The sequence below is a fragment of the Oncorhynchus masou genome, chromosome 1 (assembly GCF_036934945.1).
Source record: "Oncorhynchus masou masou isolate Uvic2021 chromosome 1, UVic_Omas_1.1, whole genome shotgun sequence".
Lineage (NCBI taxonomy): Eukaryota > Metazoa > Chordata > Actinopteri > Salmoniformes > Salmonidae > Oncorhynchus > Oncorhynchus masou.
Window position 1 is genome coordinate 37,175,376 of NC_088212.1, and position 26,244 is coordinate 37,201,619.

Sequence of the window (26,244 nt, forward strand, 5' to 3'; positions counted from 1 at the left end):
TGAAGTCTAGCCGCCTATCCTCCTATCTGCCCACTCCCCTTCTAAGGGCACCATCTAATTGACCTTCCACCCATAGCTGCAGCCAGCTGCCTGTATAAGGCTCCCTGACTATGTAGCTACAGCAAAAGAGTAGTGTGTTGAAGCCAGGTTGCCAGCCAGCCAGCCAGCCTCCCAGCTGATTATGAAGGAGCAGCAGACAGCCCAGACAGAGCAAGATGAGGTTGGGAGGTGATGGAATGGAACTGCTCTGCTCCCCCCAGTCTAAATGAAAGGGCTGGGTCAGTCAGCAATTGAATGGCTCACTCTCTGCATGGGAGATTGTGATTCTGATTGTGAGAAGAGCGAAGCTAGCAGATCTCTGCTGCAAGGTTGACTTGTCCCTCTGTTCCCCTCTTGCCATTGTCCTCCCCCCGTCTCCAGAGCCCTATTCTGTTCCCACTACTAAACCACAATGGCTCACATTGACCCCTCTGGACTCTCTGTCTCGCTCACTGTCTCAGAATAAATACACCACAAAGTTGGGATGGGTTACTTCCTCCCTTCATCTACCAGGGAGATTCAGTGTGGGATCAATACTTTTGCTTTAACCTACTTCTTCTTTAACCTGTTTTCTTCCTGTAAAGTAATGAGCAGGGCCCCAACCTGAGGTGGGTGGTGTACTGTGCTGTGGCACAACATTTGCTGGCACTGACTGCTCTGAAACCGATTGAGTCGGCGGGACTGGAGTGGATGGAAAAAGACCTCTGTCTGTATACACTGGAGCCAACCACGGTGTCTCTTTCACACACAGAGTGACATTGTTGTACCAACGTGTATTGCGACAGTATAGCCTTCTCTATCCAGTCCATAGTGTAACACATTTAATCATTTGTTCCGCATGGGCTTGAATTGGACCATACAGACAATACAGAGTGACCTTGCTGTTTTTTTAGTTTTGTTTGCGAAGGCATACTTGGGTTATTGTGCCTGATGACTAAACACACAGGAAACACACATTTATTTGAAGGTTTTTCCCAAGCATGTATTTGGCTGTGTACTGACGATATATTAAGTCTGTTGTACTTTATAATCACGTTTACCTGTGTTCCCCAAATGGCTGTTCTCTAGTTAGTGCTGCCGAACAAGTTTACTGTTATTGTCGTACTCTTTTTTTTAATAGTGATTGCAGTGCACTGGGCTGTTTAAAGTACCTCTGCGTTCAGTGTTGCTGTTTGAGTTGTCTGCCTGAGGAGGCGACCGAGCTAGATCTGAGGCCCCAGACGCTCTGGGAGTGGAAGAGAAGGTCTATTGCATCAGACAGAACCACATAGGGATCAAATCATATGATGCCAAGATGAAAGTAACTGTATGTAAAATGAGTATGGTAGGTAAGTCTGTTCCATACTTCTAATAGCATGAGATCAGATGATAGTAAATGTCAAATGGAAACGGTCATGACCACAACAATAATTGCGAATGTATTAGCTGTCTGTATGCAAAGGTGTGTCGTGGAACGCACCCACTTCGCACAGTATGTGTATGAAATGTTGGTCTCCGGCCACAGTTTTATTGTTTTGTCATGTAACTTCTGACTAACCGTGGTATGTATACGTTAAATTTTAGACTGTGCAGCATAGAGCAGGTGCTGCACCTGACAAAAGAATCCTCAAGACGTGCCTTGTTTGGAGAGGCGGGGGGGGGGGAGTTTAGCAGAGATTCTTAGCAGTATCTTTTTGACTGCCTTATCCGTGGTGCCCCGAAGGAAGCACCAGAATAAAGACATGTTGGCCTCGACCCTACTTGACCTGATGCCACAAATGGCTAATGCTTCAAAAGCGAGTGTTTTGGCGTTAGATTTCCCATGGTTGTCACTGTCTCATTCTACAGTTTCCCATTTTGTCCCCACACTCAGGCTGAGTGACTTTATGTTTTTAGGCAATGTTAAGTAGCCTACTTAAAATTTCATAGGCAATTTCAGTGCAATTTTTGCGATTATTGCGGCAGGAAGTAAAAGGGTAGACTGTTGGATGTTAACGAACCCCTGTGAGCACACTTTCTTTGTCTGAACACAGTCATATCCCTTTCCCAGCTATGATACATAGCTAATTGGGTTTTTATATGCTGGGTTTTAACGAGCTGAAGCTCCTAGCACCAGTGGCGACGCGGCCACAGATATTGGAGGAGCAGAATGCATTGGCTGGTACATGAACTGTACATCATTGAGAAATTGGATCGGTCTGTCTATTCCGAGTCTCTCTGGATGCACTATAATTGCGATTTCCCCCAAACATTCTTCTGTTACCGTCCATGTTTGATGCCATTGACTTTATGTATGCCAGGAATCAATTGGCACATTTACCTTACAAAACAATGTCACTGTACGCTCCCGAAATGACCATCCCTGCCTGTTTGATTTCACAATTGTATTTATTATAGATGTAATAATGGCTCAGAAATGATCTCATGAAGAATGCAGTAACCCCATTTAAGAGCAGAAATATGGGACACTCGTTGACCTATTGGAATATCATTATGAATGAGGCAAGTTGTCAATTTAGCCTTAAGGTGTATCCACTTTCAGGTCCCTCTTGTAACAAGGGCATTGTTCTTTGGTTGATAAACCCTCCATTGAAAGGAAATCTTTTCTCTAATCATTCTTTTTGGCAATCCATTCAGATAGATCGTGGGTCAGTCTCTCCCCCTGACCGTCTCTGTCTCTCCCTCTGTGTTCTTCAAAAGGTGTGTTTTTGCAGCCGCATATGCACTGCAGCAGGAGACTCTATTTTGATCAATACTGTGCAGTTTGAGTATTGGGGGAAATATGACAGGGATTATCTCTCTGAAAAGCCCCTAATGGATATGAATCTCTTATCCAGTGAACAGTCAATAATCAGTAACAGACCGGGCATAGCATCAAGCATGGCGAATCAGTCAATCTTTCAACGTCATCATCCACTGCTCTCCTATCAAGGCTTTATTTTGGTTAATAGACACTTATTCGAGTGCGCTCTCAGGTGAGATCAGCTCCTCTTGCCGCTGCACCTGCATTCCTCAATGTCATTGAGACCGATAGTCCCAAACAAGCGCGACTGATGATTTCGGTTGATGGACAGTGTGCTGGGGCTGGTTGGGTGAGTCACAGCAGTTTCCTGCTCTGGCTCGGTTTCCTCTCCATCTCCAGGTGCCTTAACACAGTTACTCCGACACCATAACAAGTCAACCTCCGGTGGCGGGGCGGCGGCATGTCAGTCGTCCTGACGCTTTGTGCGAGTGAGTTAAAACCAAATGTAAAGCGAAAGATTCGTATGCGAGTAGAGAGAGAATGTGTGTGCAGGTGTTAGTATCAGTGTCCTGGCCACACAGCCTGACGCACAGCAGCACTTTATCCTGCCGGGGACCAACAGTCAGACCCCACGGGACCCAGAGGCTCAGCAGGGTCAATAGAGATGCACTGCCCTATCTGGGGAATGTGACAGGACCTAATTCAGCTATTTGTAATGTTCTTTATATCCCCAACGGCGCAGGAAAGGAATGGCCGGTCAGGTGGTATGAGCAGCGTGCCGCAGTTAAAAGCCATGACTTTGAAAGGAGATCTTCTGGGTGCGAACCATATAAGTTGTATTAGCCTGTGAAGTTTGTTGTTGTAGTGTTTTAAGCTATTCTTTGCATAATGCAATCGATTAACTGGGAAGTTTCTAACGCTGAGTACTTTGTGCTCCAGAAATAATCCCTGTATTAGTTTAATGTGTAATACGCTTGGCTCTGTCGAACTTAGAGAAATCACAGAGGAATGTGAAATGATAAGGTTAGCTTTAGTCGTTAGCCAAGTTGGCTTGTTATTGTAGCGTCCGCGTGATATCTGCAGTGGTGTAGTTGGCCTTGGAAATTAGACAGTATTTTCACTCGCAATCAGGATGTTTTGGCTCCTATGCTGTGTTTTGCTGCATTGTGAGTGTAGAGCACCCAGCGCACTCCTACACTGATTCCAGTTAGCATCACTGAGGTGTGTCGTAAGGGCTCGGGGGAACACAAAGTCTTCCTCAGATCTGATTTTAATACCAAGGAATAGAAATTGGCAGCCGAATTGGATTTATTTTTTCTAAAAACAAGTAATGACATTGTGTTTTGAACCGATGAATTAATGTAACCCATAGAGATCCTATTATAGGATCTCTATGATGTTGCCTGGCTGTGTGTGTGGTATTCTCCATGCTGTCCTTGTGGCCTTTCCTCTAAGTCTCTCCGCTCCGTCTTGGGACAAGGCGGGGTTATTAATTGGTGTTCCTGAGCAGACCGCCTGCTCCACCCCACATGACCGAGCCAAGGGTTTGCTGTAAAATCTCCAAGATGGCTCTAAGTAAATTTCCCATCTTTGAATAGATTGAGGGAATTGTTGTGAAGGATGAGAGGAAGAAATATTCTGTTTTATAGACTCACCGGAGATCTCACACTTTCTCATGCTGTATGAAGTTGTGTTTTCTGTTTTCAGCTGTGTTGGATGTGTTCAGCTGAGCGTGGTACATTCTTGTTGTCCTGGACATTCTGTAGTGGCAGCCGGTCTTTGTCAACCCGTGTTAAAACCCCTCATATGGCAGTTTGCTGTTATGTTGCACCTGACGTTTGGTTTGAGCACTTGAGGTAATTCCAGGTTTGTCTCATTTTAATGTCACAGAGAGAGGGAGCGATGCCACAGAACTCAAACGTCTGCCAAATGGATCTGGTCTCTATCTCTAACACACTCTCTCTCTCTCATGGATTTGTCTTCTGCTTTTCAATGCCTGGTGTTTGTCAGCTGTGATGTACCTGTTGTGATACCTGTTGAGTAGTCGCCAGCTTACCATCAAACCATGACCACGAGAACCACAGGACAACATGACATGGAACGTAATAACACCAACATTCTAGTACATTCTTGTTGCTTTGCATTGCCATCACTGTGGTGGATACAGTATTTATTTTTCAATGTAGGTCTATAGTGTTGTTTATCACTTACTTGGCTATCTTCACAATAGCTCTTTGAATACAAAATAGCATTGTGGTCTGTTTTGAATGAAAATAAATATATTGTAGTTGGCATGAAACACTGAATGATTCTATTGGGAAACAAGGTTTTGATTGTTGGTGTGTCCAGGCTAAGTCCCAAAGCCCTGACACTGGCTGTAAATTGTACCTATAAAATTCAGACATTACTGAAATGCATTGGCAGCCTCAAGTTGGCCTGGACTGTGGGTTCTACTCAATCTAATCCTGTAACGGGGAGTTACCAGGGTCAGTTACAGAATAACAATCTTCCCACATATTCCGTTTCTCTTAACAATTCATATGAATTGCACATTCATTCATGCATGGCCAACAAATATGTAATAAAAAAAATTGCAACCAAAAGTCCAGAGTCTGTTCAGTAAAGGAGCGGGATGATCGAATCTGTCTGACGACTCGGACTGACTCAGCAAGACTGTCGTGACGTGACTATCATTAATGTGATGACTGTTATTTATTGAAAAATGACCTATGTTTAATTGACAATCAATGAAATTAATAATGTAACAACTAACTCATTTAGGGGGTGGGGGATGGCCTGGCTATCCTCAAACATTTGCCTATCCAAATGGTGTCTTTTTTTATCCTCTCCAAGGAGAGTCATGACAACTGGTTGTCTGTCTCAGTCAACCACCTCTCCCTCAACAACCTCCCCTCTCCAGAGAAGAACCACAGTGCCTGGAAGAAAAATAATATCCATGAAACATTCATGAGAATCCCATTACCTCCTATATATTTTCCCTCATCCCTCGGTCTTCCCTTCAACCTCCCGCCTCTCAGAAAGCCCATCTCAATTGGTTTCTGTCACATTGACCTTTTGACATGTACCAACACATGTGCAGTGGTCCCTGTAGCAGATGCTTAAACCGGTGTGATTAGTCAGCGTTTTTTTTCTCACAGAAACAGTTACTCAAACACAGTCCTATTATTTGTAAGGAAAACAACAATGAAGGCAATGCGAGCGCCAGCCAGGGGGGGAAGCTTTGCGCGAGACTGTGCAAATGTCTGCGTACTTGATCATGGGAAACACTGGGGAGGTTCTTGGGATCTCATTGAAGAGAGAAGTTTGTCAGGTACAGTAAAGTCTGCAACACAAATTCTCGGTGGAACACACCTCAATTCAAACTGTTAGAAAACATAACCTAGAAAATAGTTTCAAATTGACAAGTTGAAATATAGCATATAGATAATTAGCATTGAAGTGTGTCTTGGTTCGAGGGCAGTGCGGGTAACTGTCCTGTTGCGTCACATTTTGGAACAGTAAGAGCATTCTGACATCACAGAAAGGGGGTGTTAGAGATATTTGCTACTCACGTGAAAAGGTTAATGCATGTGGTAGAGATTACAACTGTCCAGTGTCTCGGAGCAGGGATGCTGATCTAGGATCAGTTTTGCCTTTTAGTTTAATGAATAAGATGGGATACCTGAGTACTCCTACTCAGAGCCACTTGGTGAATACAGGCCCAGCATAATTAATAATACTGACAAACTACATAGATTACATTTACACTGAAGTCTGTGGTGTGTAGAGGGATGGCAGACCTAAATACTTACACCATCTCAAATATGCCCTAAGCAAGCCATACTCTGGATCTATGAATACTAAGAACCCAATGAAGTCTAGTGTGAGCATTTCTATTTAAAGGTACACTGGGTGAATTTGGCTTTAACATTTCCCAGATTTAGTTTTTATGAGGTCTGATATCAAGACACACAGTTTCAGCATCGGTGAACTGTGTTTTCAGGGTGTATTTCACCAGGATATGCTTTTTACAAACTACTGTCGCTGTGTCTCAAATATTGTTACCCAATTCTCCTTATAGCGCACTACTTTTGTTGAAGGCCACAGGGCGCAGTTCAGATGTAGTGCACTAAAGAGGGAATAGGGTGCCATTTGGGATTCAGCCTCTGGCTCCAGCTATCTGAGTAATGTATAATGCGTTCTATTTAAGCCACAAATTCTTTTTGAACACCTATTTGGACGAGGAGGTTCATTATTCCTCCTGAATGACTGACGGAATGGAAACTCAATTCAAATAATTTCAAGTGCAACTACCTGGATTTACTTCTGGGATAATCTTAAGGAGGACTTTGTTCAGCCAGAAAAGCATAATCACATGTGACGAGAAGAAGAAAACAGGAAGATCGACAGCGTGTGTTTAGAAATCCGTATAGCCAGGGCTTTAAAGAGCAGTACCAACCGGGTCGCCGTCATCTTGTTTTGTGCTCACAGTTTCCTGTGACCAGTGGTTTGCAGTTAATGACAGTGGAGCTGCCTCTCCTTTCCGTGGCCAGCTCAGGAAATGGTGAATTACCCAGCGTTCTATAAATACGTCTTTTTTTTTCTTACTGTAAAAGTGGTGGCCAATTACGTTGGGCTGACTGCTACAGCTTCCTGCTGTATGTGCTAGCCCTGGGATGAAATGCAGTAGTTGACTTGGACAGCATCACTCCAGCTCCTGTTAAAGGGTTCATTGGTGATTTAGTAATTGCTTTCTCTGTAGGCTAGAGATTTCAACATTTTCGAAGATGAGGAGAAAAGTGGAGACACGCACTACATGACCAAAAGTATGTGGACACGTGCTCGTCGAACATCTCATTCCAAAATCATGGGCATAATATGGAGTTGGTCCCCCCTTTTGCTGCTACAACGGCCTCCACTCTTCTAGGAAGAAGATGGGAAGAAGATGTTGGAACATTGCTTCCATTCAGCCACGATCATTAGTGAAGTCAGCACTGATGTTGGGCGACATAGGTGACTAGAAGTTGGCATTCCAATTAATCCCAAAGGTGTTCGATGGGGTTGAGGTTAGGGCTCTGTGCAAGCCAGTCTAGTTCTTCCACACCGATCTCGACAAACCATTTCTGTATGGACGTCGCTTTGTGCACGGGGGCATTGTCATGCTGGGTCTTGCCCAAACTGTGCCACAAAGTTGGAAGCACAGAATTGTCGAGAATGTCATTGTATGCAGTAGCGTTAAGATTTCCCCTCACTTGAACAAAGGGACCTGGCCGAATCATGAAAAACAGCCCCAGACTGTTATTCCTCCGCCACCTAACTTTACAGTTTGCACTATGCATTGGGACAGGTGTTGTTCTCCTGGCATCCGCCAAACCCAGATTTGTCTGTCGGACTGCAAGACAAACGCGTGATTCATCACTCCAGAGAACATGTTCCCACTGCTCCAGAGTCCAATGGTGGTGAGCTTTACACCACTCCAGACGACGCTTGGCATTGCACATGGTGATCTCAGGCTTGTGTGTGGCTGCTCGGCCATGGAAACCCACTTCATGAAGCTCCCGATGACAGTTCTTGTGCTGACGTTGCTTCCAGAGGCAGTTTGGAATTCTATAGTGAAGGTTGCAACCGAGGACAGATTTTTACACACAAACACTCAGCGGCCCCCGTTCTGTGGGCTTGTGTGGCCTACCACTTTGTGGCTGAGCCGTTGTTGCTCCTAGACATTGTTGCTCTGAGACAGCTCTAGCAGGGAAGAAATTTGACGAACTGACTTGTTGTAAAGGTGGCATCCTATGACAGTGCCACTTTGGAAGTCACTGAGCTCTTCAGTAATTAAATTCTACTGCCATTGTTTGTCTATGGAGATTGCTTGGCTGTGTGCTTGATGTTGTTCACCTGTCAGCAAGGGGTGTGGCTGAAATAACTGAAACTTCTGTGTGTGTGTATATATAGTGTATACACACACACACCTTGTCTCTGTTTTATATGTAACCCCCCCCCCCCCCTTCTCCTCTGAGTGGTCTGAAGCTAATTAGCAAGGCTGGCTGATTAAACGACTACAGGAGATGTCATTGTCTGTGTCATGGTCTTTATAACGACCTTCACCCCCCCCCCACACACACACACACACACACACACACACACACACACACACACACACACACACACACACACACACACTACACATGCAGTATAATGCCCTAGAGCTTATAGCTCCACTGTCAGGCTCCAGTTTCCTTTACTTCATTTGTTTGTTGCAGTGATTAACAGTGATTAGACTTAATAATTCTCAACAATTTAATATGTTGTTTCTTCCCTCAGCCAGTGCTCTTATTTGCTCGCCAACAATATGTCCTTCTTAATTAAATGATAATTGGTGTGAAACATGTTTTTTGTCGTCTAATGAACTGTAACCCCCCCCCTCCCCCAATCACCTTCTATGTAATGTTATGACAGCGTGACAGTACCAGTCCCCTCACTCTGCACAGCCACAGCCAGGAATAGACCTAGGCTTGTATCCCAAATGGACCCATGTTGCCTACTGCCTATATAGTGCACTACTTTTGACCTGGGCTTTGGTCAAACGTAGGGCAGAAGGGGATAAGGTATCATTTGGGGGCCAGCCTTCGAGACGATAATGTCCTCTCAGCAGCTTTTGATCTCCTGGCTGCTGATCAACACGTCTCTCATCCTAACCTGAGATCAAGTCCTGCTTCCCTCCGTGGTCTCTCTGGATGGATTCCGATGCACATACCTTCCTGGGTTGCAGTACTTGGTGTTACATAATTGAACAGTACAAGGTTTAGGCTGCCCTTTCAAGCACAAATCCCAGCGTGCATCTTTTATTCAAACTGGCAGCGTGTAAACTCCTCCTCCTTGCTGACTTCTGTTGCGCCATCAGGTAGACTGATCATCCATATGTTCTAGATGAGAACGGGGCTCTGGGATGAATTCACAATCAGCCTCCTGGGGTCGGACAGGCACACATGTAAGCGCACACAGAGGGCTCCCGAGTGGCGGAGAGGTCTAAGGCACTGCATCTCAGCAGTAGAGGCGTCACTACAGACCCTGGTTCGATCCCGGGCTGTATCACAACCGGCCGTGATCGGGAGTCCCATAGGGTGGCGCACAATTGGCCTGGCGTCGTCCAGGGTAGGCCGTCATTGTAAAATAAGAATTTGTTCTGACTTGCCTAGTTAAATAAAATGTAAAAAATAAATGTGTACAAACACTATTCCTGTGGGAACCAAACAATTGATGCCCATTCAACATTTTATTTTCCCTAAACCTAACTCTAACTCTAACCTTAACCCTAAAAAAGCCTTTTTCCTGGTGGGGACCAGCAAAATGTCCCCACTTGTACAAATTGTCATTGTTTTACTATCCTTGTGAAGACTTTTGGTCCCCACAAGGATACTAAACCCAAAAACATACACATGCATACTGCAGTCAGTTGGTCTCCCACCACTCCTGTCTAATCACTGTCTGATCTGACTCCCAGTGCTGTCTTTGAAGTGTGTGTAGTAATGAACACTGGTCTGAACACTGACATCTTTCCTGGTTTTTTCTTCTCGTCCTCCACAGAACCTGGCTGGAGTCCAGATTTGGTTCTGTGTATCTGACATTAGCCTCAATTTAATGTTTGATACTTTCTGATATTATTGATAGTAATTATGTTTTTCTAGAGTAACAATTTAAAAATGGAGGCAAGTGGTATTTTTGTAGGCTATATTGTAGGTCTTGAGTTGTTGCGTCAACACTAATTTAACCTTTCTTCACAGTGGAACTGTGTTGTCCCAACTTGGAATCTAATTCATTCCCCTTTTTAGAACTCGAGCCTCCAGTGTTCTTATGAAACTCCTTCACCTTTAGAACCAGAGCTTCCGGGGTCTATATAGAACTCATTCACCTTAACTAGAGCCTCCAGTGTTCTGTGTGAGTGAACCTATGAGGAGTACAGATGTATGTGGCAGAGAGGTGATGCGTGCTGTGATGTAATCAAACAGCAATCTCAGACAGAGTGGCTTGGAGTGCAAACATTGATTATTCTCTCACTGCTACTGGGGGCATGCCAATCCCTGTGAAGATCATAGAGGGGAGGTTGAGGGGTGGGTGGCATCTGATGAAATTCCATCTGGTATCTAATAAAATGAGATGCAGAGATGCTAAAAACCTCACTGTTTTGGGGCTGACTCTGGCCCTGTTGGAGTACTTTAGTAATGCATCCATCCTCCCAACCTTCAAGTATTCACTGATTTTTGAATTAGCTTGATTGGTGGAAATAACAGGGTGGTAACCTTGCCTCAAGGAAACAAGGAAAGAATGATGCGGTATTGGAACAGGGTCATGGAGAAACTCCTCTGCTCTTTCTGTTGTAGCCTCTGCTGTCCTCTGACACTCTAAGGGCCTCCGGATCCACAAACATCCCTGTTAAGTCAGCTTTCTCTTCCTTCCCACAATCCTTCAGATTTTAGAGCGCTCTGCCAATTTGTTTTGGCAGGAAATCTTTTCGCCGTTGGGGCATTTTCGATCTGTCTCCCTGTCGCTCTCCACCTCAGTCTGAGGTTTGATGGGCCTGCCTGGCTGCAAGGTCTTTTTTCCCTCCCTGTCTCTAATAGAGGGATGGGAAAGCTAGCTGGCGAAGGTCAGCTCTGGGATAAACGCTCAGCAGCCTCAAATTGAACCATTTCTTTCTTTCTTTCTTTCTTTTTTTCTGATGTTGGCAGCCCCGTCAGCCGGCTGCACCTAATGATGATGGGCTGTAATTTTCAGATGGAAAACTCAATTAGATGCTCAGGTCTGCAGGAGCTTGGAACTCACTGGCTTCACAATGGGAAGGACAGACATTTCTCTGTACAATATTTCGTCTGGGATTTTTTTTCTCCATCAGCGCGAGGTGGATGGATAACCTGGATACATGGAAATGAGGTAGGCTTTCTCCTAACCCCTCAAAAATAACGTCAGGATCAGGGGGATCAGAATGGCATTTCTTTCCGGCCCTGATTATGCCCTTTCCTGACGCTTGACACAGAGGCACAGGGGAGACGTGAGCCATGATGATGAGTAGGACAAATACGTAATACCCAGAGTGCCAGCATGCAGCACCACGTCTGAATGGGATGATGGCTAAGCCCAGGCTTTCAATAAAGGTCGTCTCACCTGAATGAGGTTTGGGGGGGGGGCTCGCCACAAGACTCCACCTGTAGGCAAGTGAGAAGCCTGCTGGATTTAAGAGCACATTGTAGAGGTCATAGTTATTTGTATTCGAAGTTAATGGACTACTAGTCTTTGAGTAATATGTGAAGGTCATTGGTTATTGGCAGACATGGGCTGTATCCTTTGGAGAGTTTTCTCAATTCAGTTTCACCATACATTCCTTCAGATTGGACTGGTCCTATGCAGCGGGCTCATTCAGAGCAAACGGAAGTAGACAAAGTCCATAAAAGCCACGAGGCTTCCGTAGAATGGTATTTAAGTCTTGGTTACAGTACATGGTAATATTTAGATGTGGTCTAGTGTGCTTGTCAGCATGCTATTCACACTGGTATGTATTTACTCATCCCCTTGGACACAGTTAGGGAAAACATTTTATATGTGTATGGTTACATTTACTGTATTAGATGGGGGCTGAGCTCCTTAAATAGAAGGTTTTCAAGATAAGTCACTGTGACTATAAATCTCAAGTAATTTATGAAATGTAATATTGTTTACCTGGTGACACACACACTTCTCTACCTCTCCACTGATCTATCACTGATATCAGGGAGGAGGAGTGCTGCAGGGTGGAGGATATTTTACTTGGCCACGCATACCTGCCAGCTCCCCTCCCAGAAAACCCTGCATTGCCTTGGTGACAGAGCAGAGAAGCGACCAGATCAATCAGCCAATCCCCAAATGGGATGTGTCCCAAATATAGAGCACCGTGTTCCCTATATAGTGAACTACTTTTAACCAGAGCCCTATATAGTGCAGTATCTAGCCATTTGGGACTCACAACCATCTGTCAGCCAGGGCCCCAACCCATTCATTATTAATTTGAGAATTACACTGGGGCCTCCTCCAAATGGTGCAGGGCGTTGTGACATGTTGTGATAGAATATGCAAGGTTCTGCATAATGTAGGATTGAAATACAGTAGTCAGTACAGTATCAGGAACTAACATTTACACTATGTCTTCAGTTAGCTGCAGTGCCGGGATAGTGATGTTAGGGGTGACACTTAGTCATGCTGGTGGTGTGTCATAGATGGACTGACTCACGTCTGGCGGGAAGGTTTTTAACAGAATAGACTGTATAGCATAGATTTATTTTTTTAAGGGATCACAATAACTTGATTCCCTCTTCAATCATTCTTTTGTCTGCATGACAAAACCTGGAGAGATTGGGGCACTTAAAGGGAGTTTATCACATTTTGTTTAAAAGGCGTGTTGCCTAAGTGCCACTTTGTTCAGTTATTGTGTGCATTGGGTATAATCTCCCATTTTGAAGTTCTCTATCGGGGGCTCGCCTTGCCTGGGCTGTGACTGGAGAGTGGTGTGGTAACTAATGCAGCCTGGACACAGGCTTAGCTCACCTTTTTGATGTTTGTCCCAGAAATCCAAGGTGCTCTAAGCTTAAATGTCCTTTAAGAGAAAGAAGCAGAGATTCCCTGGAGAAGTATTCTAATCCGGCACAGAACGAGAAAGTTGACAAAAAAAAATAAATGCAGGATTTACTGAGGGCCTTACCGATCATAGTTAATAAATGCAGGATTGGGCCTCCCGGTTGGCGCCGTGGTTAAGGGCGCTGTAATGCAGTGCCAGCTCTGCTACCAGCGACTCTGGGTTCGCAACCAGGCTCTGTCGTAACCGGCCGCGACCGGGAGGTCCGCGGGGCGATGCCTTGCGTCGTCCGGGTTAGGGAGGGTTTGGCCGGTAGGGATGTCCTTGTCTCATTGCGCACCAGCGACTCCTGTGGCGGACCGGGCGCAGTGCACGCTAACCAAGGTTGCCAGGTGCATGGTGTTTCCTCCGACACATTGGTGCGGCTGGCTTCCAGGTTGGATGCGCACTGTGTTAAGAAGCAGTGCGGCTTGGTTGGGTTGTGTATCGGAGGACGCATGACTTTCAACCTTCGTCTCTCCCGAGCCCGTATGAGACAAGATAGTAGCTACTACCAATTGGATACCACAAAATTGGGGAGAAAAAGGGAAAATAATAATAATAAATAAATGCAGGATTTACCTGAGGGCCTTGCCGATCATAGTTAATGAAACATTACCTGGCTGATTGTGAACCGTTGAGCTTATTTGGCCTGTAGTCTAAAAGCTGTTTAGAAAAAGCTGTTTAGAAATGCTGACAAAAAATGATGCATTGGTGATGGGACCAGCTACAGTGATAACCTCCCCTACAAACAGAACCAAAGACAAACCAGCAGGTTATGGCCGTAAGGAGCAGTTGTACAGTTTGTCTACCCATGCCAAGGCTTGTCTGATTTCATCAGTACTGAAACCTTTAAAGACTCCCTGCCCAGCAGTAGCAGTGCCCTCCTGTCCTGTCAGGTTATTAGACCCACTGCTAGAGGACACTCCCTAATCCGTTAGACAGTTTCAAGTCCAATTGCTCTTCAACAGAAAGGGATAACTATTTACTGTACAAATTAGGTTGTTGGGGGGGGGGGGGAGAACTAGGTTAGTACACTGACCTATTCTGCTACAGGGGAGAGTGACAGACTGAGGTGTGTGTGTGTGTGTGTATGTGTACATGCCAGTGGCGGTCAGTGCTGTTTGATGGAGGACGATTTCGTTTTTTTTATTAGCATGGCCATATTTCTATTTCAGCATATTGGAGGACTCATTCATATTCCATTCACCCAGTTAAATGTAACAGCGATAGATTTAGGCTACTACATTATACTCAAATTTGTCTCTATATCCATCATGAGGTTGCTACAACCTAGCCAATGAATGAATGTTTACAATGTAGGTGCACACAGGTTGAGAGAGAAATTTGAGTTGACAGTGACACATGGACAGACAGTGACGCATTCAATACCACCTCACACACTCTTGCCTGCATCTAGCTGATGGAGGGTGTAATCACAAGTCCAACAATTGCAAAATAGAGTTTCTATTGGACAAATTCAGGTATGTTTATCCTTGTTTTGTTCCGTTTTAAGAAACGTTATAAACACAATTGGTGGAATGAATACACCTCTGATCACGTGTAAACACAGTTCACTTTCGTAACAGTCACGTTGTATTCCTTCTCGCATCTATGCGCTCTCCTCCTCTGATCTTTTCCCTTCGTCACTTGTGAACTGTTGTTTGTGACCAGGCGAGGGAACCTTTCCAGGCCAAGCCACATAACTGCTACACACAGCCTACATCGTTGTCAACATATTAGCTAAAGTAGCGTCATCGTCAACATAGCTAATAGAACTAACGCGTTAGTAAACTTGCTAAAATCATGCAGTAACGTAAGTGTACAGTCAGTAAGCTGTTTAGCACTTACACCTGCGGGCCCCGGTTGCAATAAATTAGTAAAACGAAAGCTTACCTTGACTTGAAATAGTTCCAGTGTTGTTGGATAGTCATAGCCAGCAAGCTAGCATAGCATCCCTGTGATTGGTTGAGTAGGCTAAACTAGCTTGCTGCTATCTCTTGCTTCTCAATTTTGGAAATAATTACTTTCTTCACATCTCTTCAACTAATGTCTTTCTTTCTTTGACTCAACTACTCACCACACTTTATACATTGAAGTGCTAGCTAGCTGTATCTTGTGGTTTCAGTACTAGATCCATTCTCTGATCCTTTGATTGGGTGGTTAACATGTCAGTTCATGCTGCAAGAGCTCTGATAGGTTGGAGCACGTCCTCCGGAAATTTTCATAATTACTGTGTAAGTCTACGGAAGGGGGTGAGAACCATGAGCCTCCTAGGTTTTGTATTGAAGTCAATGTACCCAGAGAAGAACGGAAGCTAGCTGTCCTCCAAGTACAGCATGGTGCTACCCTACAGAGTGCTGTTGAGGCTACTGTAGACCTTCAATGCAAAATAGTATGTTTAAATCAATTATTTGGTTACTTGAATATATTTAGTATAGTTTGATCTAAATAGGATAACTTAATGTTTTACAATTTGTATTTTTATGAAAATCACAGAGGAAGATGCTCCTCATCTGAGGAGCCTCTGCTAGTGTGTGTGTGTGTGTGTGTGTGTGTGTGTGTGTGTGTGTGTGTGTGTGTGTGTGTGTGTGTGTGTGTGTGTGAACCTGCAGCGGTTGTATTATGTAAAGGGATGTGGTTGTTTGGTTGATTATTTATTTCCCCATGTCCTTGTTTTCTCTTCGCTGCAGCTGCTCTGTGAGGCAGATCTCCCAGGTGGATCGTAGCAACGCGTCAACTCTAATAGAGCCTCCCCCAGTCCACTCCCCAGCCATCTGACAGACCCAACACACATCAAAGGTAGCTACCCCACTCTGCCACTCTTCTCGCTGGCTCCGTCTCTCGGCCTGCCTGCAAAAATGTTCTATTGAACACATCATTGAGTCTATTAACTGACAGAGGGGCTTTTTTTTGTAACCTGAGGAATACTGTGTACCTTTTGCTGCTGTCTTGCCTCTTTTTTTGATATGACTTTTCTTCATTCTGTTGTTATTTCTGATGTTTGAAGTAGGTAGTGTGGTTTTGGATACTTGGATTTCATGCACTTTGAAAGACGTGCTCCTTTTTTTTCATCCTGTTTTTTTTCTTTCATCTTGGCTGTAATTACTGGCATCACATGTATTCTCTCTTATTGATTGTGATGTAACAGATATAGAAAATACTATATCTACATATCAGTAATGCCACACTGTTACATTCTAGCTAATATGATGAACTAGCTTACTGAAAATACTGTCCAGAGAGAGATGATGTGTACAATGTTGGTCTACACTGGTAAGAGGTAGACCTAGCTGTACCCCGTATGTTGAGAGACTAGCTGCTCTGGGAGCCCACTCCCTCTGTGAAAGCATGATCATAGACTTATATTGTGTGTGTGCGGAAATACGAGTAAAAATACCAGTGTGTGTGTGACTGTGTCGGTCTCAGGGTTTCCACACAGAGAAGAGCTTCAAAGATAAAAAGTGGAAGAAAATTGATGGTAAACAATTGCTTATTTTCTTAGCGTTTTAAACTTTTCAGCAATGGTTCGCCACACTCCTCGCTAAGCTTTGCTTATCCTGGCATCACTATACCCACCAGTGGATTATCATTCACTTTACATTTCCATAGAGGACAGGTGCTTTGAATCCCAAATTGGAGGAAGGATACTGAGGATAGGGTGGCTGACAGTGGGTTTTTTTGCTCAATGAGAGAAAAAAAACATCTTCTGTGTGGAAGCCCTGAGACCAAGGCGGTCACACACACAAATCTTTAAAGTCAAACGAGATTACCTGTTCTGTTACCAAGCTATTTAAAATGGCTGATAGGCTTTTGTTAGTACCGTTGCGTTTTTAATGCCTTTTAGAATATTAGGCATTAGAAGTGACTGTGTTCTTAGAAGCTAATGGCCTGCTGCATTGCCAGAGCCAATACCTATTAATCGCTAATGCTAGCCTTTCTTCATTCTCACTCCGACTGCCATTTGTGCAGCGCGCAACTCATAATGAAGCACTCTTCTCTCTCCATTTCCCTTGTTTTTCTATGGAAATGTTCTCCCAGCTCAGAGTGGACGATGAGAGCACAAAATTTAAATACTACCCTTTTTTTATCCAGTCTCAAATGAAAATATTACCCTTCCCCTGTTATTTTGTCCTTTCATACATTCTGTGTTTTTAGACATGTTGAAAACCCCAACACTGAAGGTATAATGTAAAACTGTCGTGTTTAACCATAACCTCCCTATTTTGGATGGAATTTTCTGGCCATTCAACATGCTACAAGACTCCTGAAGCCTAAACTGAATTTCTGACATTAAGATTAATCACTACTAGACTCAGTCATTCCCACATAAATGCTTTGACATTTTGGACAATCTGAAAGAAATATCACAATCTGCATCCCAAATGGCACCCCATTTCATACATAGTGCGCTACTTTTACCAGAACACTATGGGCCCTGGTCAAAAGTAGTGCACTATAAAGGGAAGAGGGTGCCATTTGCTATTTAGAATAAGGGCCAAGAATTCAGTGCTTGTTTACATTTCTGAATGATGCCTCCTAATGTCTCCAATTTGGCGTCTAATTGTTTGAATGTATTATCCATCAGAGAGCTCAGGTGGGCTGAGGGGCAGGCTGACTCCACACACACACACACACACACACACACACACACACACACACACACACACACACACACACAGGATCAGGTGTTTTAGGTAGCCCTTTGTGCCATTGAAACCTCCCTTTTCAGATGGGCATCAGATGGGTTTAGACAAGGAATTAATTTAAGCTGCAATTATAGGACCTTGAAATGGGGGTCTTGACAGTCAGGTTTCCAGCCTATCCCTTTTAGCTCCATCAGGATACCAGGCACTGCTGGTCTCACTCAATTACCCTCAACAACCCTCCCCCACCACTCCCTACACACCAATTCCCCTGCACTCCTTCCCACTCAGCCCACCCCACATCTGGGGTTTGGGGGAGGGGGGGGGCTCTATAATGCAATATAAAGCCAGCCTCTCTCTTTGTTCCTGGTTGAGTCCTCTCAAAGTGGGTCTTAATTAATTTGCACTGAACGTCTTAATGTATCATTCAAAGCTCTTTTGGAGGAGGCTATAATGCTAATGAGGCAATACTAATCCAACCTTGGTTTAAATTCTGACACTTTTTAAGGAAGTTGGGCTGAGGCTCAAAAGGCAGTAGCAGCAATTTGCTTATATTTGTCCTATGCTCTCAAGGCGGTGTCAGTGTGGATGTGGGTGGCTATAGGTGTATTTGAATGCCCAAGGCTGTACACTGAACAGTGAATGGCCTCGTCAAGATGTTTACTGAAATGACTGTAGCCCCTTGTATTGCCATTTGACATTCCCTTCTAAAATTCCAAAAGGCCTGGGCCCAGTTGCATATAACATCTTAACTTAATTCCCCCCCCCCCCTTTTTTTAAATTAAGTGAAAAAGTTGAGGGTGCCCATGAGCTCCTTACGTGCTTCATTCAGTATGGATATCAATGTAAACAGCATTTGTGGAGGTTAGTGTTGCTTTCCTCTGCCCTGGTTGCAAAAGGAAAGGCACAATTTGTTTTGTGGGCATTGCGTATACTTCCTCCATAATCCCCACAATGTGTATTAAAGCAGTGGACGGGAGGTATGCACCATATCAGTTAAGGCTGATGGAACAGATCAGAATGTTTAGAATAAAATGTAGATCAACTATTATTTCTTAACATTTTAAGCTTAGTGATATGCACGCAGCATTAGGCCTCCAAAATGCAATTTGCAACAAAACAGCATTCTAAAATGTGAACCACACATGCGAGGTTTCATGGACATATGGAAATATCCATCAGAAATTTTGGAAGAGGGAAGATCTAAAGATGCGACAACTATCACGGGTTGCTAATATGACAAGAATAATGCCTTTGGCTGATAGACAATGAAAGATAGTTAAAAGAAAACCAATAGAACAGGAGAAATTGTACAGTATAAGGAAGTATTTTATAAAATAATTGCCTTGTTTCTATTTTGGAATTTTGGTTTGGCTACTTTGAAACAAGGTAAGACATGCCTCATAATATGAAGTAAAACATCCAGGTTTCAGGAACAGGGAAAATATAGCAGTGCTCATGATAGGCATAACTGTCTTCTGGTAGATGGGAAGACTTTCCCAAAAACATAAAATACATGTTAACTGCAAAGTAGCTTATCGTGATTATTTGCATCAATCCAGTGACCATTAATTTCATAAACTCCATCTCATGTGCGCTAAAGAAATGCTGCTAATCAAACAACCGTGCTATGTGCCAGTGCACTTGAATTAAAGGGTAACTACGCTGAAAGATGAACATTTCTTAGATTTTTCCCAGACCTCCGTGGTCTCCTGATGTGGTTTAAGTATTGTTCTGGACTTAGAACATCAAACACAACAAAAAAATTGACTGAGAGCAAAGAAAAGAAATCAAAAACCTACATGTGAATTTCTGACTCAGTTGACAGCCTCATTTATGAGTTTCAATAGTGGGCATACTATCAGCCTACTTGCACAGTACAGCTTGGTTTGGCGTGACTGTGGAAGACCAATATGGGATGAATCATTTTAGGTAATTCAGAGTGTACGTCACTGTTTCTCATATAATTTTTTACACGGGGTGCCTTTCCTTCACCGGGCGCGCCATTTGGGATTTGCAGAATGCCCCCTTCTCCAGGTACCACTACACCACTGGTGGGGAGCGGAGGGCTTTGAACTGGCTGGCTGCATCTCCCCGTCAGGACCACCACCACGCTGGAAGTGTGGGCGTGTGATTACATTTATTACCAGGCTATTTTGAGCACAATACAGGCCCAGGTTTGTGCTGTTAACACATTCATCCTTTAGGAAAAGCTCCACACCGGCATAACTGGGACTCAGAGCAAGTGCTGCATTCTGCGTTCCCTCTGTGGTAGAATAGAATATACACTGCTTTTCCCTTTAAGAGTGGTAACTTCATTAGAGCAGTCAAATCTATCACATCCTTTGTGGAATTAAGTTAATTACGTTTTGATCTTTCAGCTTTGAATGTTATGAAAATGAGTTATCCCCTTACTTCAGTAATGTTATCACCACACAATGTCACGCTTGGCATCCCACTGTGTTTTGTACTTAGTGGCGTGGATAACAGGGGTGTTGGTTATTGGTGGATGGGGTTAAACAGGGGGAGACATTAGAGTGATCTCTTCTCCCTGTCTCTTCAGCCCCAGACCATTAGCAAACATCTGCTGTGTAAAGTCTTAAACCAGCCCTGTCTTTTGAGGGGGGAATTGTTCAAATTCACTGCCTGGGTACTCTGGGCTATTTTCAGTGGCCAGGAGTTAACGGTAATGATAAGCTCTCTGGGCGTAGCTCACATGCCTTCCATATTCTCCTTGTGAATCAGGAGGGGAGCAGCTAGCTAGCGCCCAGGGTCCCTGCCCTGACTCCTGTCCCCCTCTCCAGCCCCAAGAGAGGTTGAATCACTGGACTTAGACTCCTGAAGAGGCTATCAACTGTGTCCAATCAACATGGCTCACTATCTGTCACTTTCAGCTGTCTCAAAACGCAGATAAAATGGTTGCCGCTAGGCTAGACAAGTATTATACTATATTTACCATAGACCAGAGTGACTATTTTGATGTTGAAAGTGGTGGCAAACATATCCAGTAAGCCTCCACCCCACCTGATCTCTTTGAAAAGGAATAGTCCTGAAAAGTACAGATTAGGATTTGTGATTGTGGGTATAGGCTCAATCAGGCCTCCTGTTTGTCTGTGTGGAGAAAGAAAACAACAAGGGAAAAGCCCCCGTCAACACCAAACTACCACTGCACCGCCACACCCCTCATCCCATCGAATCACTCCCTGACCCATCACCAGCTCAACTTCAAGTGACACGAGCTCCTCCATTCCGCTTTACTTTGAGTGGTGTCAGACCATTCTCCATTCTGGATAAATAATTGATCAGCCAGAAACAAACATCAAAGGGGATTGTTCGCTTCAAAGGGAATAGGGGTCTCTCTCTCTGACTCTCACCCTCTAGTTCCTATATGGAGAAGAGGGAGTTGTTTATATATGTGTGCATATGGACGCGCACGCACACATACATATTGCAATCCAACCTGCACAGGATTCTCATCAACACATCTGCATCTCCTGCCATGCTCACGCTTTCTCTCTCTCTCTCCTTTTCTCTCGCTCGCCCGCTCTCCTTTTCTCTCGCTCGCCCGCCCGCCCTCCTTTTCTCTCGCTCGCTCGCCCGCCCGCCCTCCTTTTCTCTCGCTCGCTCGCCCGCCCGCCCTCCTTTTCTCTCGCTCGCTTTTCGCCCGCTCGCCCTCCTTTTCTCTCGCTCGCCCGCCGCCCTCCTTTTCTCTCGCTCGCCCGCTCGCCCTCCTTTTCTCTCGCTCGCCCGCTCGCCCTCCTTTTCTCTCGCTCGCCCGCCGCCCTCCTTTTCTCTCGCTCGCCCGCTCTCCTTTTCTCTCGCTCGCCCGCCCGCCCTCCTTTTCTCTCGCTCGCTCGCCCGCCCGCCCTCCTTTTCTCTCGCTCGCTCGCCCGCCCGCCCTCCTTTTCTCTCGCTCGCCCGCCCGCCCTCCTTTTCTCTCGCTCGCTCGCCCTCCTTTTCTCTCGCTCGCCCGCTCTCGCTCGCTTTTTCTCTCGCTCGCCCGCCCGCCCTCCTTTTCTCTCGCTCGCCCGCCCGCCCCTTTTCTCTCGCTCGCTCTCCCTTTTTCTCTCTCGCTCGCCCGCCCTCGTCCTCCTTTCTCTCGCTCGCCCGCTCGCCCTCCTTTTCTCTCGCTCGCCCCTCCTTTTCTCTCCTCCTTTTCTCTCGCTCGCTCGCCGCCCTCCTTTTCTCTCGCTCGCCCGCCCGCCCCCTCCTTTTCTCTCGCTCGCTTTTCTCGCCCGCCCTCCTTTTCTCTCGCTCGCCCGCCCGCCCTCCTTTTCTCTCGCTCGCCCGCCCGCCCTCCTTTTCTCTCGCTCGCCCGCTCTCCTTTTCTCTCGCTCGCCCGCTCTCCTTTTCTCTCGCTCCGCCCGCCCTCCTTTTCTCTCGCTCGCCCGCCCTCCTTTTCTCTCGCTCGCTCGCCCGCCCTCCTTTTCTCTCGCTCGCTCGCCCGCCCTCCTTTTCTCTCGCTCGCCCGCCCGCCCTCCTTTTCTCTCGCTCGCCCGCCCGCCCTCCTTTTCTCTCGCTCGCCCGCCCGCCCTCCTTTTCTCTCGCTCGCCCGCCCGCCCTCCTTTTCTCTCGCTCGCCCGCCCCCCCTCCTTTTCTCTCGCTCGCCCGCCCGCCCTCCTTTTCTCTCGCTCGCCCGCCCGCCCTCCTTTTCTCTCGCTCGCCCGCCCGCCCTCCTTTTCTCTCGCTCGCCCGCCCGCCCTCCTTTTCTCTCGCTCGCCCGCCCGCCCTCCTTTTCTCTCGCTCGCCCGCCCGCCCTCCCCTTTTTTCTCTCGCTCGCCCGCCCGCCCTCCTTTTCTCTCGCTCGCCCGCCCGCCCTCCTTTTCTCTCGCTCGCCCCTTTTCGCTCGCCCGCCCTCCTTTTCTCCTTTTCGCTCGCCCGCCCGCCCTCCTTTTCTCTCGCTCGCCCGCCCGCCCTCCTTTTCTCTCGCTCGCCCGCCCGCCCTCCTTTTCTCTCGCTCGCCCGCCCTCCTCCTTTTCTCTCGCTCGCCCGCCCTCCTTTTTCTCTCACGCTCGCCCGCCCGCCCTCCTTTTCTCTCGCTCGCCCGCCCGCCCTCCTTTTCTCTCGCTCGCCCGCCCGCCCTCCTTTTCTCTCGCTCGCCCGCCCGCCCTCCTTTTCTCTCGCTCGCCCGCCCGCCCTCCTTTTCTCTCGCTCGCCCGCCCGCCCTCCTTTTCTCTCGCTCGCCCGCCCGCCCTCCTTTTCTCTCGCTCGCCCGCCCGCCCTCCTTTTCTCTCGCTCGCCCGCCCGCCCTCCCTTTTCTCTCGCTCGCCCGCCCTCCTTTTCTCTCGCTCGCCCGCCCTCCCTTTTCTCTCGCTCGCCCGCCCGCTCTCCCTTTTTCTCTCGCTCGCCCGCCCCGCTCTCCTTTTCTCTCTCGCTCGCCCGCCCTCCTTTTCTCTCGCTCGCCGCCCGCTCTCCTTTTCTCTTTCTCGCTCGCTCCCCTTTTCTCTCGCTCGCCGCCCGCTCTCCTTTTCTCTCGCTCGCCCGCCCGCCTCCTTTTTCTCTCGCTCGCCCCGCCCTCCCTTTTCTCTTTCTCTCGCTCGCTCGCCCTCCTTTTCTCTCGCTCGCCCGCCCGCCCTCCTTTTCTCTCGCTCGCCCGCCCGCCCGCCGCCCTCCTTTTCTCTCGCTCGCCCGCCCGCCCTCCTTTTCTCTCGCTCGCCCGCCCGCCCTCCTTTTCTCTCGCTCGCCCGCCCGCCCTCCTTTTCTCTCCTTTCCTTTTCTCTCGCTCGCCCGCCCGCCCCCCCTTTTCTCTCGCTCGCCCGCCCGCCCGCCCTCCCTCCTTTTCTCTCGCTCGCCCGCCCGCCCGCCCTCCTTTTCTCTCGCTCGCCCGCCCGCCCTCCTTTTCTCTCGCTCGCCCGCCCTCCTTTTTCTCTCGCTCGCCCGCCCTCCTTTTCTCTCGCTCGCCCGCTCTCCTTTTCTCTCGCTCGCCCGCTCTCCTTTTCTCTCGCTCGCCCGCTCTCCTTTTCTCTCGCTCGCCCGCTCTCCTTTTCTCACGCTCGCCCGCTCTCCTTTTCTCACGCTCGCTCGCTCGCCCGCCCTCCTTTTCTCACGCTCGCTCGCCGCCCGCCCTCCTTTTCTCACGCCCGCCCGCCCTCCTTTCCTCCTCGCTCGCCCGCCCGCCCTCCTCCTTTTCTCTCGCTCGCCCGCCCGCCCTCCTTTTCTCTCGCTCCTTTTCTCTCGCGCTCGCCCGCCCGCCTTTTCTCTCGCTCGCCCGCCCGCCCGCCCTCCTTTTCTCTCGCTCGCCCGCCCGCCCGCCCTCCTTTTCTCTCGCTCGCCCGCCCGCCCGCCCTCCTTTTCTCTCGCCCGCCCGCCCGCCCTCCTTTTCTCACGCTCGCCCTTTTCCCGCCCGCCCTCCTTTTCTCTCGCTCGCCCGCCCGCCCTCCTTTTCTCTCGCTCGCCGCCCTCCTTTTCTCTCGCTCGCTCGCCGCCCTCCTTTTCTCCGCTCGCCCGCTCTCCTTTTCTCTCGCTCGCCCGCTCTCCTTTTCTCTCGCTCGCCCGCTCTCCTTTTCTCTCGCTCGCCCGCCCTCCTTTTCTCACGCTCGCCCGCCCTCCCTTTCTCTCGCTCGCCCGCCCGCCCTCCTTTTCTCTCGCTCGCCCGCCCTCCTTTTCTCTCGCCCCTCCCCTTTTCCTTTCCGCCCGCCCGCCCTCCTTTTCTCTCGCTCGCCCGCCCGCCCTCCTTTTCGCTCGCTCGCCCGCCCGCCCCTCCTTTTCTCTCGCTCGCTCGCCCGCCCTCCTTTTCTCCTTTTCTCTCGCTCGCCCGCCCTCCTTTTTCTCGCTCGCCCGCCCGCCCTCCTTTTCGCCCGCCCGCCCTCCTTTTCTCACGCTCGCCCGCCCGCCCTCCTTTTCGCTCGCTCGCCCGCCCGCCCTCCTTTTCGCTCGCTCGCCCGCCCGCCCTCCTTTTCGCTCGCTCGCCCGCCCGCCCTCCTTTTCTCTCGCTCGCCCGCCCGCCCTCCTTTTCTCTCGCCCGCCCGCCCTCCTTTTCTCTCGCTCGCCCGCCCGCCCTCCTTTTCTCTCGCTCGCCCGCTCTCCTTTTCTCTCCTCGCCCGCTCTCCTTTTCTCTCGCTCGCCCGCTCTCCTTTTCTCTCGCTCGCTCGCCCTCCCTTTTCTCTCTCGCTCGCCCGCTCGCTCCCTCCTTTTCTCTCGCTCGCTCGCCCGCTCTCCTTTTCTCTCGCTCGCTCGCCCGCTCTCCTTTTCTCTCGCTCGCTCGCCCGCCCTCCTTTTCTCACGCTCGCCCGCCCTCCTTTTCTCACGCTCGCCCGCCCTCCTTTTCTCACGCTCGCCCGCCCCCTCCTTTTCGCTCGCTCGCCCGCCCGCCCTCCTTTTCTCTCGCTCGCCCGCCCGCCCTCCTTTTCTCTCGCTCGCCCGCTCTCCTTTTCTCTCGCTCGCCCGCTCTCCTTTTGGACGCGCACGCACACATACATATTGCAATCCAACCTGCTCAGGATTCTCATCAACACATCTGCATCTCCTGCCATGCTAACGCTTTCTCTCTCTCCTTTTCTCTCTCTCGCTCACTCGCACTCCTTTTCGCTCGCTCGCACTCCTTTTCGCTCGCTCGCACTCCTTTTCGCTCGCTCGCACTCCTTTTCGCTCGCTCGCTCTCCTTTTCGCTCGCTCGCTCTCCTTTTCGCTCGCTCGCTCTCCTTTTCGCCCTCCCGCCCGCTCGCTCGCCCTCTGTAGTTAGTTCAAAGTTGAGTTAATAGATGTCCTTGTGTGGTTTCAGACTGAATACAACATGTGTTATGAGTTTGTTATTGCTCAGTGATGTATCTCTTTCCCCACTTGACTTTCTGGACCTTGAAAACAATGCTGTCATATCTGTTTCAACCCGTCTGATCTGAAATCTCATTCTCTTCCCTTTTTTCCCCAGTTTGTCTTCCTTCTAACAATCAGGCTCTTCCACTCCGTGTCTGTACAGAGGGGGATGTCTGTTATCTAACTGCACTGTCTACCAATCTACCAGGTGTGTATTCATAACACCCTGTGCATGAGTACGTTTGTGTGCACGACACTTGATGTACTGTATCCTTACTCTCATTTGTTACGTGATCAACTCCCTTGCTATCATTCCACCATCCATTATTGATACTAGTGTTTGACAATGACATAGGCTATACATAATTTTGTGTCTGTTTACGGAAGCTCGTGATGGGAACAGTATCATAGGCATGGTTGGCAAGTCAAGTTGGAGCATGCACATC

At 47.8% G+C, this 26,244-nt stretch overlaps 1 protein-coding gene across 3 annotated transcripts in view; it reads left to right on the top strand.

Moving 5' to 3' along the window:
- Window positions 1–26,244, top strand: part of LOC135543411 (splicing regulator ARVCF-like) — a 233,530-nt gene that overhangs the window by 85,443 nt on the left and 121,843 nt on the right. For all 3 annotated transcript variants that reach the window (XM_064970649.1, XM_064970658.1, XM_064970666.1), the window contains exons 3-4: window positions 16,094–16,202; window positions 25,914–26,006. The gene's annotated coding sequence lies outside the window, so the exon portion shown is untranslated. The remainder of the gene's footprint in view (window positions 1–16,093; window positions 16,203–25,913; window positions 26,007–26,244) is intronic.